General features: G+C 40.5%; 1 protein-coding gene across 2 annotated transcripts in view; it reads left to right on the forward strand.

Annotated features, from left to right (window-relative positions):
- Positions 1-2,586: 2,586 nt before the first annotated feature.
- The window catches only part of NFKB1 (nuclear factor kappa B subunit 1), a 127,524-nt gene continuing 116,968 nt past the window's right edge, over positions 2,587-13,142 (forward strand). The window contains exon 1 of one of the 2 annotated variants that reach the window (XM_037156879.2): positions 2,587-3,024. The gene's annotated coding sequence lies outside the window, so the exon portion shown is untranslated. The remainder of the gene's footprint in view (positions 3,025-13,142) is intronic. The other variant, XM_037156878.2, reaches the window with a different exon arrangement.

The following is a 13,142-nucleotide window of genomic DNA, read 5'->3' on the forward strand; positions in this document are numbered from 1 at the left end:
TCATCGTGGCTCCCATAGCCAAGAACTGTGACCTGGATGTTCTAAGCATGTCAAGGTGACTTCATGACCCAAAGTAAATTGTACTCTTTACAGAAATACAATTCAGTCCTGTTCTACTCCCAAGATTGGCCTAAGACTTTACAAGGCTCAGTTGTATGAGTTTGTATTTGTGAATTCCCTTCACATACCACATAATTTCTCATCGTCAATGTACACACTGTATAGAACCCAACCTCAGAATTCTAATACTCAGCTTCATGAAAAGGGAAATTTGTGTGATTTCAAAGATTTAGTGATAAACATAACGCAACTTTCTGTAATCTTGATGCCAAAAATTCCACATTAAGGCCTTTTTTTCATTATAGCCTGATAGTGGCAAATGCCCTTTGACATATTAATGTGGATGCATTTGTGAGAAACATCCCAGAAAGGAAGTAAAGAGCAAGTGTTGGGGAACAAAGCAAGGATACAGGAAGGTTAACTGGTGAGCCAAAAAGGGTAGATGGGGGTGGGTTTTTGTAGTTTTGTCTGCTGTAGTGCATTGAATTGTGTCCCCCAGAAAGATATGTTCAAGGCCTAACCCCGTGTATGTGTGGACATGACCTTATTTGGAAACAGGGTCTTTGCAGAGTAATTAAGTTGAGGTCATACTGGATCAGCATGGGATCTATGTCCAAAGACTGGTATCTTAACAGCAGAAAGAAGAAGGAGATTTGGATACAGAGACATAAGAGAGACACAGAGAAGAAAGCCATGTGGAGACAGAGGCAGAAACTAGAGTTACACCACAAATTGCTGAGAGCTACCAGAAGCTACACAGGGTCAAGAAAAGACTCTCTCCTAGCGCTTTCAGATGAGCACAGCCATGCCCATCCCTTGACTTCTGACTTCTGCCCTTCCAGAACTGTGAGGGAATAAATTCCCATTGTTTGTGGTGATTTTTTAAGGCACCGTTAGGAAACTAAATATACCTGCCTAACACTCAGTCTTCATTTTAGTTCCATTCTATGGGATAATTTTGAATTTCAAATTTAATCATTTTCACTAATTAACGTTTGTTCCCCAATATGGCATCCTGGTTCTACTCTTTGAACATTCCAACCATGTCTACCCTTTATTTCGACAAAGGGTTACTCACTCCCCCAACCGTGAATGAAGAATGCTCATCCCTACTCCATAAAGAAACTACTCCTCTAATACTTTGTTGTTTCACGGGAGTTTGAACTGTTTATATTTATTTTAATGACAAAAATCATTTTATAGAAGCTACTTATTAATCTACTAAAATATAGTATTGACACATTTTCTAATAGTGTCTCATAAGTAAAAACACAAGGATTCTAAAAATCATTGTCTTCAGTCTTTATAAGTCCTCTGACCCTGGAAGCTAAATCAAATCCCTTAAAGGAAGATTGTTGGTTGTTCCCAAGGTCACTGCAGAAACTCACCCAGACCCAATGAATGAATGAATCACTCTTACAACTTCGGGGAGTGAGGGTGCCGGGAAAGGAGGAGGCATAAAGGAATGTGACAAACCTGCGAGGGGCGATCCTGTGTCATAGCAACCCTGCCCGGTGATGCTTGATTACCGATGTTTTAAAGTGCGCAGTTGACACTGAACTCAGAGGGGAGATAATAAGCCTTCAAATATCAGCTCAAGGTTTCTTATTTGGGAGCTAACCTATTTCAAGATATCCTCAGCCCTAGTGTAGTACAGTGCCTGGCACGTGAAGAAGCTGAAATCCAGTGAATTATGATCACTGGGAATCCTATCTGCAGATTCTAGTAGTGGTCTCTCCAGGAAAAAAAAGAGAGAGAGAGAAATGCCCTTCTGCGGGATCAATGTTTCTTTATGAGCTGTGGACCAAAACCATTGCTACCACCATCACTGTAATTCCATCCACAGTAATTATCATAAAGGCCCGACAATGCCCTGTGGATGACAATTCAAAATCAGTCATAACCAGGAGATTTAAGACCTCCCGCAACCCCAGTAGCTGTTGAGACTTTATTGGACAGAAGTCAGCTATTATACAGAAATTCCCGTTTCATTTGTAAAGGGATTTGGGTGAAACTGAGACAATTTAAAGGGAACATATAGATGAGATTTACTTTGTACATGGCACAGTTGGCACCACATGACCCAACATCCCCTCCAGATGCTCGGGCTTGTCCTTTAGAGGCTCCGGACCTCCTGCCTAGGCATCGCAAGCCACCGCTTCGGTGCAGCCCGCTTTCCCGGACTGTGTGACCCCTTGCGGTCTTCAGGGGGCGTCCCCGTTCGCTCCAGCCTTCGGGATTTAACCGAGCGCGGCCGGGGAGAGGGAGCTCCGCAGGGGACCCTGACGTCCAGGCCGCCGACCGCGCGCTCCCCATCCTCCACTCGGTAGCGGCCCGAGGGGCGGGAGCGCAGCAGGCTACGGTTCTCCCGGCGCAGGGCGCCCCCGAAGTGCGGGCTTTCCCCACCCCCGGCGGCGACCCCACCTCCCGCCCCCGCGGCGTGCACGCGTGTGTCCGTCTGTCTTCTTTCTCGACGTCAGTGGGAATTTCCAGCCAGGAAGTGAGAGAGTGAGCAAGAGAGAAAGACAGAGAAGTGCACCAGCGAGCCGGGGCAGGAAGAGGAGGTTTCGCCACCGGAGCGGCCCGGCTACGCGCTGACAGCTTCCCCTGCCCTTCCCGTCCGTCGGGCCTCTTGCCACCGCCGCCGCCGCCCTCGGCCTGCGAGCGGCCGCCGACCTCGATCCGAGAGCCCCGCGCAGCCCAGGCCAGAGCCGCTGAGGCCGGGAAGGCGGCGCCGTCGCGGCCCGGCCCCTGCGCGCCCCGCGCTTCCCTCCGCCCGCGCTGCGACATGGCGCGGCACTGACTGGCCCGGCCCGGCGAGACCGCGAGACCGCGAGCCCGCGCCCCGGAACCCAGCGCCCCGATCCGCAGCCGAACTCGCTCCTCCCCTGGCTCCCAGGCCCGCGCCGGCCCGGAGGGGGAGCCCGCAGGCACCGCGAGGCCGAGCGCAGATTCGCCACCAGGGTAAGCCAGATCCGCGCCGAGGGGCCACGCCGGGCACCCGCGGCCCGAGTCCCGCCACCTACCCGCCCCGCGCCCCTCCGGCCGCGCCGGACTCCCCGGCTCCTGCACTAACTGCAGGGCAACAGTTTAGGAGGACGTTGACAGGAGTTGGGAGGCACTTGGGATTGGCGATCGCGGGGAAGGCTCTGCCAGACTTGGAGGGTGCCGGCGGACCCGAGGGCCGCGCCGCCCCGGCAGTCCTTCCTTTCTCTTCGCGTCCTGCTGCCCCGCGGGAACGGGACCCCGAGGGGAACTCTCACAAACTTTTCTAAAATCCCCACCCCCACCCCCTGCTGGGAGATGGCTTGAGGTGCTCTTTGGCTTGGAGGAGAGAGGGGAAGGTGGTTGGTGCAGTGCCGAACCAGATTTCACCTAAGGGCGTTCCATGAAATGAAAGCAGAAGTGCACGGCAGTCCTCTCCGCTGGGAAAGCCTCCCCACTCCCTCAAAGTGAATAGGGTGGCCTTATTTCGTGGTCTCCTACTTCCGAAAGAACCCCCGCTTCACTCACACGCAGATACCCCAACCAGGACGATACCCCAATATACTCACCTGCTGTATAGGTCCTGTACCTCAGTTCTCAGGACCTAAGGAGGGCTTGATCCTGATCCTTCAGGGCCTGGCATGTAACAGGGAAAAGAAATCCTCTACTTAGGGCACTTTTCAGGCACTCCGATTACGTTCAACACTTGAACAACGGTATCATGTATTGTGCGTGATCTCTACAACAAAAATAGTGGTGTAAATAAAGCCTAGCCTGAATACAGGTTTTCTTACGGTCTTTAAAAATAAATACCGATGGAGATGTTTGCCCTGATTTATTGCTCTATCCTGAAACTTAAATGGGACTTAATGATACAGTATCTCATTATCAAGATTTAAGATGTTTTCATGGACTTATTAAGTAGGATTTTTCAGCATTGCAGCTTATTAAATAACTATATTTAACTTAAAGATTCTGTCATAAAGCCCATAAGCTGGGAAAATGACAGGTATTACTAAAACACTTAATAGCTCTGAAATACAGATGTTATTCTACAAACTGGTGATCTTTGGTAAACACTAAACCTTGGGATCAAGATAATTATTGCTTATTTTTCTAGCAAAATCCATCAAGTGAATATTTTTAGTACTTTAAATTGCATTAATGTTTGTTAAAACTTTAAAAGGGATACTTGATTAACATAAAGCCCTTAGCTGATATATGTTGTTTTCCTGATTTTAACATTGCACTTTCTAGAGATGAATTCTTTTGCAGCTTAATGCACTAAAAATTACATAAATGATTTAAAGTAAAATATTTTATGAGCTTATTAACTTGGGAATTCAGGAAATAAAAAGATTTGTTTCTTATAGCCTTTTACATTTATTATGTAATTAAATTGCTAAGGTAGGAACATATATGATAAATGGAAACATGGTATCTGCTGAAATTATTCACCCATATTGACATACCAGCAACTACTCAATTTTCTCTGGAACTGGTTTGGATAAAATGTCTTCCCGGGCCACAGCCTATAGGACAAATATGAACACAAAGGAAGACTCATTGTATGTACAATTATGCTAGCACTGAAATACTGCTTGCCGTGAAGAGTTAACCATTTCTAACCTGTTTGAAAGACTTCTTAAAGAAAATATAATCCAGTTAGGGGTTGGTGGCAATTTGAAAATTTGTGTTTTTACTTTGAAATTTCAATTTTGTGTTCTGCAGTTGGCATTCACATGGGCTGAATAAATGCCCCTGTTTTTCAAAGTCAGTCAGTATAAATACTGGAGTACAAATACAAAAATAGTTGTTCCCCTTTGTAAGCGCTGCTTTGATCTCTGTACTTCCTTCTTCTACCTCTGAAACAAGATTGTGATGACTGGCTTGCAGTTGGTAAAAGCTCAATTAATTGGGAATGGTCAGAATTTCAGATTTAATGATCATATTCCTCATAACTCTCTTGTCATGTGACAAGAGAACAAATTGAAGGAACAAATTGAAGCTAGTTTGAGAAACTCTTTATTTACTCAGCTTGTTTTCACTCCTGCCCTTAGACTTCCAGATAACAAACGAAGTTACAATGCTACCTTGACTTTCAGGTACTGCTCATTGTGGCAAATAGGAGGTCTGCAGAAGGAATGGGGGTACAGGAATCTGGGACTCCCATTCCATCAGCAAGACCTCCCTTTTTCACCTAATTAATGAGAGGTATTCCCCTATTCAGAATAGGTGAAAGTTCTGGCTTTTGGGGGGGAAGTGGTTCCTTTATAACCTTCAATTAGTTTGAACTTAGGAGAAGAAAGAACAGTAGTAGTTGACATTTTAAAACAATACATTAAAAAATCTGAGTTCCCATATGGATTTTTGATAGTCAACATATCATCTTTTTCTTCTTCAGAACTTCTTAGCAGTACTGTTCTGAGCATAGAGACGCCCACAGTAAAAAGTGTTTCTGGAAAGGCAAAGTAAATATTGATATTATGCCCTTCTACTCTACAGATTAAACAAGAATCACATTGGCAGGAATGAATATATAAGAATCAATGGCTACACAAAATTTCTCATTAATTTACCTTAGTAGGAAGGTTATTTTCCTTGCTTGTTCGGGTTTTTTTCTTGTTGGTACTGTGAATTATATAAGGTAGTGCAATTGTTCACATATTGCAAGAGGAGAAGGAAGAGTAGAATTTTAGTGCTGGAGGACACTTAATCTTCTGCTTCTACCTGTATGATCAGAGTTCATTGCCAAGTGCTTTCTTGGTGACCAGTAAACCACATTGAGGCAGTTTGCCCTGCTTTCTGGGAACTAATTCTCATTTGCACTCTTGCACTGTAAATCCTGAACTCACTACAGTGCTGTTAGAGGTGAGAAGACTATAATCATCAGAAGACTGTATACTCCTTTGAGTTGACCCTATCACTTCTTGGGAGACCTTGATGGTTTGAAGAACTAGAGGCATTCAGCCTCAGAGAGGAATGTCTGGATTTGTGGCGTGATCTTGGGAGTTAGTATGGCTCCTTGACTGTGTATGTGTGTGTGTTGTATGTGTGTTTAATACAAAAAAAGAAGAATATTAATAATTGAAACCAGATAAGTTGGTAGAGTTAATAGAAGGGGTGCATAACCAAGATTTTTATCTTTGTGATAGTTCGTTAATGATTAGATTTCTAAAAAATAGTATTTTTTATGATGATGAAGTTGCTTTATACCTTTGGTTTTTGTTGTATTAGAGATGTTCCTGAGTGCAAATTAACAAGCTGACTTTCATATTTTCCGATGAGGTTGATAGACCTACCCTTGTAAATCAACTAATAGTTTAGAAAATAAATTGTGAAATAAAATCTTACTGTTTCACTGTGAATAATTTAAAGCCAACAGTTTTACACAAAGTATGTAATATAAGGTGTGATTTCCCAAAGATTATAGAATTCTCAGGAATATAGATTATGGATGAAAATGTTTAATTTAGAGTATTAATCATAAAAATATTGTTTTAAATTTTAAAAAGAAATCAATTATTCTCTTCCCATATTTTCTATAGTAATTATTATATTTAATTGTCAGTAATAGAAGTTTTATCTGCTTTAATTTATTGCCTGTTTTGAAATTAGAATAATGAAATGGGTGGCTTAATTCCCTATTACAAATTGGCTTATTACTTTTCATTTACATTTCACCATAAGGGCAGAAACCTTATAACCAGCTTTCTTATGGCTTGTACTTTCAACAGATAATTTAAAAATTTAAATTACCTATACATTTAATTTCTTTAATCTGTGGAAAAAATTCTGACTGACAGAGCTTTAAAGAAGACTGTGAAGATTCTCTATGGCTTATTCTTAGAGATCCTAAATGTGAAAAAATAAGAAGAAGGAGAGAGAAAAGAGCTGCATGAGAGAATCAAAAGCCTGTAGTTCAAATTTTTAAACACTCATATCTAGTGTATACTGACAGGTATCTGACCTTAACATTGTGCCTGTTGGTACACACTGAGCAGCCAGTAACCATTTGTCGAATGAAGGACTGACATAAGTTTTGTTCTGTTTGTTTGTAAAAGGGCAGCTGTTTTCTGCAAGGAACAAGAATTACACCATTTTGCCTTGCCCTCTTGGAAGAATGAAGCCAATAATTGGTTCTTACTTCCTAGGTAATATATTCTTAAATAAGAACACCTCAAGTTTGCTAGAACAAGTAATTTTTTTAAAAGTAGCCAGTGCCTTCCAAAAAAAAAAGCATTTCATTCTGAAACAGGAGTTTATGAACTGGGGAAAAATGGCTTTTAGTTTCAAAGTTTTAAAGGCACTCATCAAATAAGGTAACAAAGTCATTGAAATGGTAAAAGGTGTATGTACGGTTTTTTAAAATGTCACTTTTTGGCTAGGCTAGAATTTCTCTGAACTCTATTGAAACTGTAATTTCAATATTAGTATCTCAAATAAAGAAGACAGTGTTGCAAGCATTGCTTTGTAATGCAAAAATTGTTAAAGCCTATCTGAATTAAAAAGTAAAAACAAATATGTCATGACATCTAGAATACCTACCATCTATACAAAGTTGGGGGGAGGGAGTTAGTAGCTGGAAACCTCAGGAACAAGCTGGCAGTTAGAAAGATTTACTGTACTTTCCACTGTCATTACTTTAACGATCTTGCAACACTGTAAAACCTGGGCCTCACCGTGACAGGGTTTTGTTGGTTACTCCTCAGTTGTAGCATTTTCAGGACATTGCCCTTGAAACTCTGGCTATACACATTTATCCTGTGTGGACATAATGTATGGAATGAAGTACACTGTCCAGACTAGAGAGGAGAACTGGGCCAGCAGTCTGGGTCCTGGGGTCATTGTGGCATCTCCCCAGGGAGAGCCAGGACCGTTTTCGTGAAAACTGCTCATTTCAGTCCACTCAGCTTTGCTGTCCAGCTAATTCTGGTTCTGACCCTGGCCTCTCTTCAGATCACTTACAAACATACATTCAAGTTTAAAAAGTTAATTTTAAAAGTTGTTTACAAATACATAGATGCATACTCATTTTTGTTGTCACCAACAAATTGAGGAAGAAACGGGATGTTTACTTATGTAATAACAGCTGCGCTGGAAAGGTGTGGTCAGGCTCCCAGAGAGTGAGTAGCAGTGGTGCCTGTTAAGCTACAACTGTAGAGCAGTCCGGGTTCTCTGACCCTGGCTTCCCTGTGGGAGGGGCTCAGGGCGTGATCAGTTCTGCTGCTGTGTTCTGTTGCATACCCAGCTCAGTCTACAGCTTCTGGGCGTGAAGACAAGTGTAAACAAAAACACAAAGTTGTAACGTTGTCTGATCTTTACCATACTAGTAAAAAATGTGTGGACAATTCATACATTTTATATGTATGGAAAATAAAGCTATTGGATTTTTCTTAGAGTTTTAGTCTTTTGATACATATGCAGCTCTCTAGCATGTGGAGAAGAAATTTACTTTCGCTAACTTGAACTTAAAAAATACGAAACCTGAATAAAGTTAAGCACACCTTTTACATTAATATTTAAAAACTGTTTTGATTGTTATGATGAATTTTGTTTGTCAAAATAGCAATTATTTTTTAAAGTGTTTGGACGAAACATCTTGTACTACATTTCAGTGTCAGGGCGTACCTATCCTCATTACCTCCAAAAATCCGTTTTAACATATATCAAGCATAGAAGTAAAAAATTAAAAGTAATGACAAACTCCTTAATCAACCTACTTATCTATTGGTTCTGTGCCCAAGCCTGCAATTCATTTAAATAGTGAAAAGAAATTACTTAATTGTCTTAGAAAATATGCCTTCTAAGGCAAGAATGTTAGGAATGGAGGAAATGACAATTTTTTTTATGTTTTAACATGAAATCCTGACTCATGTTTTATTGGTATTTGAAGAACTTCTTTGCCAGTTCTTAACTTAGGTGTAGGATTATTTCCTAGCATTTAACCGTTTATTGGTATTTGGTCATTAAGACTTGATGTATAAACTTCAGTGTCTTTTTCTTACAAATGGGGTTAGGCGTGGTAGTAGGTGAAAGGCAAAGAGTCCCTTACAACTTTCAGGATCTGCTGTGATGCTGTCTGTACAACACAAACACTTGTATGACTCATGCAGTTAAAATAAAGATGTGAAAGTATGGAAGGAGTATAGTTGGCTATTCACATAGAAAAAATTTGGAGTAGAAAAGAAGAAACATGAAGAAGGTAAAGAATATACATTATACTTAGTGTATTACAGTTCTGTTGGATTTCAGGGAAGTTCTTAAGGGAATGCACAAAACAATTGGTTTATGTAAAATTAAAACTGAACATAAAATATCTGGGAAGTAGAAAAGATTATTTTTTTTAAGATTTTATTTGTTTCTAGAGATAAGGGAAGGGAGGAAGAGAAACATCAATGTGTGGTTGTCTCTGGCGCACCCCCAACTGGGGACCTGGCCCACAACCCAGGCATGTACCCTGACTGGGAATCAAACCCATGACCCTTTTGTTCACAGGCCAGCTTTCAATCTACTGAGCCACACCAGCCAGGGAGAAAAGATTTTTTTTTTAAATGTACTCACACTGCTAATTTCAAGTCAACCAAGAAGGCATGGGAAAATGCTTTTTGTAGAAGATGGATTAATAAGAGCTAAAACTATAGCTAGTCCCATACCTCATTTAACTCATTTATTATGCTAATATATGATGAGGTATGTAAATTATTAGGTGTCTATGTTTCAAACCTGTGAGTCTTAAAAAAAATTGGTCAAAACAAGTGATAATGAAAGCATAGATAAAAGTTTAAGGTGGGAAGTCCTTTATAAAATTAGATCTTGAACTTTATTATTGACTTGAATGTGAAAAAGGAAAATAATGTAGAAAGTGAATCAGAATTCCAGAGAAAAGGGTAAATTTTATATATCGTGGATAACAATGGGAGGATCATAGTGAAGGAGATAGAGAGGTTGCCCTTCAATAGAACTTTTTATAGGCATTTCACTATGAATTATCTTATTTTTAATTAATTGAAAACAATGATCATTTCCTCCACGTTCTGTAAACACTATGTATTTTTAATTTTATCCTCACCTGAGGGCATTTTTTTTCATTGATTTTAGAGAGGGAGGGAAGGAGAGAGAAACATCACTGTGAGAGAGAAGCAGGGATTGGTTGCCTCCTGTGCACCCCCAGACCAGGGAGCCTGTGTTCCCAGAATAGGGACCTGCAACCTAGGTATGGGCCCTGACTGGCAGTCAAACCAGCACCCTTTCAGTTAGTTATGAGACAGTGCTCCAACCAACTGAGCCACACTAACCAGGGTGGGAAACACTTTAGAAGTCAGTTGTGATTAAGCAAACTTCAAACTAGCTGGGAAATTAAAACCAGAAACATGGTATGTTGACAACAGTTTAGTGTACTTCCTTGCTCTCAAGGCCAGACCATACCACTCATTTGAAACAGTGTCTCTGGTTTCTCTCCATGTGTTTATCCAATTTCCCATATTAGACATTTAACTGAATTTAACAAGCATACCTTAGAACATTGTCAGATTTTCTGACTGTTTTAAACATTACCTTACCAGCCATTTACCCTCAAGTTCTTTGTCATGATGAGCAGGGAAAGTATCCTATTTCTCTTAGAAAGTCCATTAAAATAGCCAAATAGGAATTAGTCCAAGTTGTTTAACTAGGTTTTACTCTTATATTGAAATAAATGGATGATTTGTGGGGGCAGTTGTGCTATATTAAATAAAATCTGTTACACTGAAGGAGCCCAGTTATTCAAGGCAAGCTATAGAAAACAATAATTTTATTGCTCAGGCACTTATGTATCCTTACATAGATATCCCCATCAATATGTGAATATACAATTTAGCATCATCCCCATGCACCTAATTGCTACCCCAGCACACTAGGGGATGTAGTCATTAACCCACTATTGGTCTACTCAGTAGGTTCCTCATGCCAGAAATCTAGGAACCTGTTTTTCATGCACACTCATTTATCTCTTCCAGTCAGTCCCCAAGTTCTGTTAGGTCAGCTGCCTCCTCATCTCCAGAGTCCATTTCTTCCTCACTGAATTTCTAGTTTCGTTTTTGCACTGTCTCCTGATAAATGATCTCTTGCTTCTATTCCATCCTTCATTCCAGTACAAGGGTCAGCTTTCTAAAGTGCAAGTCTGATCATGCCACAATCTTCATATTTCTGAAATGAATCTCCATTGTCTTCACAAGCCGATTCTTGCACACCTCACCTCCCTTCCTTGTTCTTCACCCGTCGCCTATTTCTCATGTGATCCACATCAATTTTTTCAGTTCCTTGTCCACCATGTTTTCTCTGACAGCCTCTGCATACGTGCACCTTGTGTGAGGAGTGCCCCTCCTTAGCCATTGTACTCACTGCTAACTTCAGGCACGGCTCAGCCATCACCATTTCCCTCTCCCTCCTCTGGCCATCCTCCCTGACCTACCCATAAAGAGTTATATGTCACCCTGTCCATGTTCTCTTGACTTCCTTTACATTCCAGACAGAAAATATCTCAAGGCAGAGACTTCATCTTTCTTACTTTTTATTTATAGAGCACCTGGTAAGTTTGCTGAATGACTAAGTAAATAACTAGATAAAATATCAATAGACTGTAGCCCTGGCCAGATTGCTCAGTTGGTTGAAGCACCATCCCATGTACCAAAAAGGTTGCAGGTTATATCTGTCCGGGCACACACCTAGATTAGGTACTAGAGGCAACCAGTGGACATTTCTCTTTCTCCCTCTCCATTCCTCTCTCTCTAAAATCAATCAACATATCCTCAGGTGAGAGTTAAAAAAAAAAGACTGCTATTGATCACACTATGTGGATCGGGCAATTTAATTAACTTCTCTGGGTCTCATTTTCTCTCCATAAAAAAATGTCAGGCTACCTGAGCATCTTCCTCTAAAATTCTTTCTTTCTTTGATATAATACTGTTATTTAGAAGATTTCAGATTTTTTTTTACCATATTGAGATAGATCAACTTAAAAAAATGCACGAGAAGTTAAAGACAATTCTTGATTATTAATGTGATAAGTATAAGGAACTATCCGATTGTTTGGGTTGCATTGTCATTCATGACCCCATTCTAGTTTCTTCCTGACATCCAGATGTTTCAGGGGTTACATATTTTCATTATTAATTAGTCTCTGCCAGGAACTCATACTAGTATTTCTCCAAAGAAGAAATACTAATTGAAATACCTAATTGAAGACAGATGATACAGAAATTGAATATAAAATCCAATATTTGAATTATAAATTGGTTCAAGGCCTCACTAATTATGACCGTATTTGGGGGAATAAGAAAGGGGAGTGGTAGGGCTGTGATCTGAGTCCTCATCTCATGGAAAGAACCAAATTTCTAAAATGGATAAGTTAAGAAAAGAGTTATAAGCATAGTAGTGGGTTGGCCAAAAAGTCCATTATGTTTTTTTCCATACTATGGCTCTAGTTGTGCTTAATTGTCTTTAACTTCATTTGAAACAATTTTTCGTTAGCTTATATTGTAACAGCTATCATGTCAGCATGCACTTCAAAAAACATCAAAATTGATGAATTTTTGTGCAGCCATTTTAATATTGAACGTGGAAGAAGCAATATTTTCAGTGTATTATGCTTTATTATTTCAAGAAAGGTAAAAATGCAGATAAAAGATTTGTGCTGTGTACAGAGAAGGTGCTGTGGCTGATCAAACATGTCAAAAGTGGTTTGTGAAGTTTCTTGCTACTATTGACATTTTGGCCAAATACTTCTTTGCTGAGGGGCTGTCTTCTGCATTGGAAAGTGTTTAGCGGCACCCCTGCCCTCTATCCACTAGATACGGGAGATAGCTGACATACTGCATATATCTAAATCAATAAAGTTATTGGTGAAAATGAAAAATGTATTTTTTATTTTATGAAAAAAATGTAATGAATTTTTTGGCCAACCCAGTATTTGGCATTGAAAAGAACCCCCAGGAAAACCAGAGAAAGTTATATATTAAAAAGTAAATCACTCTGCAAAGCAGGACCGGGGAGGTAAGAGAGGTGGGGTAGGGGGAGCTTTGCTTTTTTGTATAAGCTGTCTACCCTGCATAGTAGGA

This window comes from Artibeus jamaicensis, unplaced genomic scaffold (assembly GCF_021234435.1).
Source record: "Artibeus jamaicensis isolate MK-2021 breed Jamaican fruit bat unplaced genomic scaffold, CSHL_Jam_final contig_452, whole genome shotgun sequence".
Taxonomy (NCBI): Eukaryota; Metazoa; Chordata; class Mammalia; order Chiroptera; family Phyllostomidae; genus Artibeus; species Artibeus jamaicensis.